Source organism: Camelus ferus, unplaced genomic scaffold (genome assembly GCF_009834535.1).
Source record: "Camelus ferus isolate YT-003-E unplaced genomic scaffold, BCGSAC_Cfer_1.0 contig4024, whole genome shotgun sequence".
Taxonomy (NCBI): domain Eukaryota; kingdom Metazoa; phylum Chordata; class Mammalia; order Artiodactyla; family Camelidae; genus Camelus; species Camelus ferus.
This window is the reverse complement of record NW_022589298.1, coordinates 1-4,409: the sequence shown is the minus strand read 5'-3', so window position 1 is coordinate 4,409 and position 4,409 is coordinate 1. Positions and strand designations below refer to the sequence as shown.

At 42.5% G+C, this 4,409-nt stretch overlaps 1 long non-coding RNA gene across 1 annotated transcript; it reads left to right on the top strand.

Annotated features, from left to right (window-relative positions):
- Positions 1-6: 6 nt before the first annotated feature.
- Positions 7-4,275, top strand: LOC116656666. The gene is made up of 2 exons (XR_004318580.1): positions 7-346; positions 2,003-4,275. It is a non-coding gene; the product is annotated as an uncharacterized LOC116656666 (long non-coding RNA).
- Positions 4,276-4,409: the final 134 nt, after the last annotated feature.

Below are 4,409 nucleotides of genomic sequence, written 5' to 3'. Positions count from 1 at the left end.
TCTATGATTGCCGATGTGGTTTTTGTTGTGGTGAACACAATCTACTTTTGTTGTTTAGCAGAGCCTCATTTTGATTAGGTGTTTATCACAGATTGGAGAGTGGCTAGGGCTCCTCCTTGTATTGGAATTGAGACTTCCAAACCATTTCTGGGGTGCAGGCTGTGGTATGTGGTGTTGGAATGTCTCCAATACACACTCATGACAGTTCCTTTGTCCTTTCTATTGCCATGGGAATGTCCAAATTCTACACAGAAACACCAGTGGAAACAAATCTAAAGATGTCATGCACTAGGGCCTGCTGTAATGATCCTTCAGTCCCCCAGCTGGGTCCTCAGTGCAGTACCAGGTCAGTGCCATCCCTATTGTCACATTTTCATGTAGTAGACAAGGCTGATGGAAAGGCTTCAACTTCCCCTTCTGTGCACCCAGATCTCTGCTCTTGGCTCTCTCTTCCTTGTGGCATGGGACCACCAAGACAACCACAGAGCATATCCACACCCTCTGCCTTGGACCCAATAAAAATCACAGTTGTGCCTATGAAATATGCAGGTTCTTTGGCCATGGATTCTGATTTCAACCCGAACTTCCCCTGGGTCTCTCAGACCAAAATTATGATGATTCTGATAGAAGCCGTGCTTCTCTTCTATTGCAAAAATGCCAAATTGGGCCCTGGACCTGCAGAGATAGTGAATATGTCCATGAGATACCTAGATAATCCACACCATGTGCATCAGCAATGTTGCTTTTTGAATTCAGGTCCCAGGCAGTTCTGTTCCATAGACACTACCAATCACAGAAAACAACACACTCCAACCCCATGAGACTCAGTCTGTGCCATCAGCCTCAGCCCTCTCCCTCAGCTTCAGCAGACATTCCTAGCTCAGCATCAGCAGCTCACGTCAAGGTCTGGGGATTGATTACAGGGATATTTTGTGCTGGTTTCTTTCAGTTCTGTCAGCCAGGCATCTGCTGTGCACTCCTCTCACCCTCATTGGATCTCCTTCAATCCCAACTGATCTCTCTGTGTGTGTCCCAGTTAAAGAGTGTTTTCCCCTTTTTGGCTCCCTCACCAAAAGTCAGGTCCTGCACTGATTTCCTTTTCTACTTTTCTTTTTCCTCCTTCCCAATTTTGTGAGGACCTTTCTGTCTCTTGAAGTAGAGAAGGGGTGAAATTGATGTTCAACCAATGTCCAGCAGGTGTCCTGAGCAAAGGGGTGGGTGTACATGGATGAGAGTGAGCTAAGAATGCACTTGTAATCAATAAAAGATATCAAACATAAGAATGTTATATGGGGATTAAGTTTTATAGGAGAAGAGGAATGAAATGAGTTCTGCAAGGGAAACAACTATGTAAAATTCCTGGCTTTTCTAGAAGAGTTTGTTTATAATGTGTGTTTTTTTTTTATATGGATGACACTGGTAGATACAAAATCACTTTGGTATTTAATTTAGCTTCCATTGTGTACATTAAAAAGAGTGGTTTTTGTAAATCAATATTTATAATGTAAGAAGCACCATCTTTTATAATGATTTAAAGTCAAGATAAAATTTTTACATATTATCTTTTTAAATGGATGAGGAAAGGACACAGTGTTTCAAAATCCTTTAAGAGGGTAGTGGATGAAAAAACATTCAGGCACTATGTTCTAAACTGCCTGGAAGCTGAGAACCTGTGCTGACCATTTAACATTTTGACCCAGTGAAATGATAAAGCCAGAGTCATTTCAGAAATGTCCAAAAGCTATTTCAAGCATCCCCTGCAATTGGCCACATCCAGAACTCTGAACACAGTAAATGTTCAGTTAACACTAGCTCATTGACAAAATATTTTGGCCATTCAACTGATATCTATTAACAGCATAAATACAATATCCCTTCTTCCTAACTCTAACCTTCAAGGAGATCTTTCAATTTTTCAAATATCAGTCAAAAGTATGTTATTGAATGAAGCCCTCTACTAGATAATAAGTACACTGAATTTGGTTGTTTTGTTCTTTTCCAGATACTGATTAACATGCCAAGTATAATGCCTGGCCCAGGAAGCTCAGGAGATGAATCAAATAACTTGACCATGAAGGAGCACTGAGGAGGAGGCAGAGATGATCTCTGGCATGGGTATTATAATAGGCATACTACAAGGCTCAGAGGCAGTGCAGAGGAAGAAATGAGGAGCTCTTGGAAGTGGTGGGCAGAGGGCAAGTGTTTGGAATGTTCTTTAAGAATAGGTACACTTGAACTGACTCTTAAAAGATGGGCAGGTGTTTGACAAGGCAATGTGAACACCACAGATAGAGGGGAGTGAAGCCACCTGGAATCCTTCCTCTCTGCACTGCAAACAGTTTGGGATGGTTGGTGCATATGGCACATGACTGTGCACATTCTGTCCATGTTGTGTGCACTGATGATTTAGAAATGACAGAAGGGCAAGTGGTGAAGCTGGAGAGTTGCAGAAGCACACAGAGGAAGACTGCCTTACATGGTTCTTCAAGGTATTTGGACATGATCCTGTGGCAAAGCAAGTCATTACATGATTATTAAACTAAGCAGTATTGGTGTGGAATTTGCCTTCCACAACAATTATTTTCCTGCAGTGTGGATGACAAATTTGGGAGGTGGAAGAGGGGAAAGAATACAAACTGAACTGCTGGTTGGAAGACAATTATCAGTGGTCCTGGAAAGACTCAAGGCAATCAAGAAGCTGTGAAGGAAGGGTGCTGAAGGGAGGGACCTTAAGGATATGGCCTCTGGACAAACTGATTACTATTGTTTAAGGAGTAGTTTAGTGGGGAGCAAAGCAAAGACAAGCACAAAATGTGTTCTAAGACTTTTGGGGTTATGTAATTGGGTAAATGGTATTGATATTTGCAATATATATATATATATATGGAATCAAAAAATTAGTCACAAGTTTCTGGGAGAGAAAGTATCTTCGGCACCCTAACTCCAGGTCCTCAGTTTTTCTATGAGGCAGGAAGCACAGGTGATGTTATCCCTATTTTATGTCCAAAGGGGTAAACTTTTTGCCTACTATCACATGCAGCAGGTTGGGAAGTTTACTCTCTACCAGGCTTAAGAACAGGTAAACAAGGGAGACAAGAACCATGCTTTCACAGAACTTATATTCTTGTGTTTGTGTTGGGGGGAACAGAATATGAACAAGTCAGCAAGCAATGAACCCAGGTCTGAAGGACTATGATGGTAGCAGGCAGTGGTACTTTATCTAGATATTAGGGAAAGTATCCCTGAGGTCACTCTGGAGCTGACCTTCCATTGAGAAGGAAGCAGTCATTCAGATTCTTAGGGGAAGAATTTTCTAGGCAGAGAACAGCAATTGAGAAGTCCCTGAGGTCGAAACAAGTTTGCTGCACCCTGAGGGAGGAATTCCAATTACAGAGCAATTGAAGAGCTGGGGAAATTCCTAGTTCCAATGGCATTCCTGGGAAGGTGAAAGTGAAAGGCTTGTGACGCCTTAGGGTAAATACCTAGCACAAATACTCTTGGGGAGGGCTGGGAACCTGCCCACCGTGCACAACACTATGCCTCTAGAAACTGCATCATGACTCACAAATGCTTTTGGAAGACAAGCCCTTGCTCAGTTGCCTATTTTGGTACCTCATTTAACTAAAACTCATTTAGGTTTGCCTACAGAGATGAACTTAAAAATCTTTAGATGAATGGAATTCATCTTAAATTTATCAGCTCAGAACAAGAAACCACCTACAGTCCAATGGCAGGCAGCTCTTCCCCCGAGGCTCAGTCATGCCCTAACATGTTACATGGGAACAGAGCCTCCCAGCCAACTTCCAAACCCCTAAAAGAGACCAGAGAGGCAACATTTTCCCCAAAGGATGCCCCGTTAGCTCAGCTGGACAGGACAAGGAGAAATGGTACCCCACTGCCAAGGTGCCAAGCTGGGTTCTTGTCTATGTGAACCTGGAATGCCTTGGAGAGATGGGACATTGGGGCTGCCTGCTGGCTCTGAGATGGGCCATCCCAAGCACAGTCCTGCCTGCTCTCTGGAACACACTGCTCACACCTCTCATCCTGTGGTCATCCTCCACTGCTACTTTGTGGGCTACCTATTCTTCTGCCAACAGTGTTTCTTATGCCACCCCATTCAGCCAAATGGCTTCAAATTCAAATTCTCACTACAGGTAATGCAGATCAACACTCTGACCCTCTCTGAAAAGATCCTACTTTACAGCCAATTTTCTCAGATATCTCTGCTTGGTGTATCAAAAAAAAAAGTATGTGAATTTAATATTTATCAATATAGCATGAATACATTATGAAATAATTAGATTATTCCTAAGTTATGTAGCCCCTTTCAGAGTATCACATTGAGAAGTTATATATCACGGGCACTTATTTTAAAGACAGCCCCAAACCATGAAATGCATTCTTTGGAG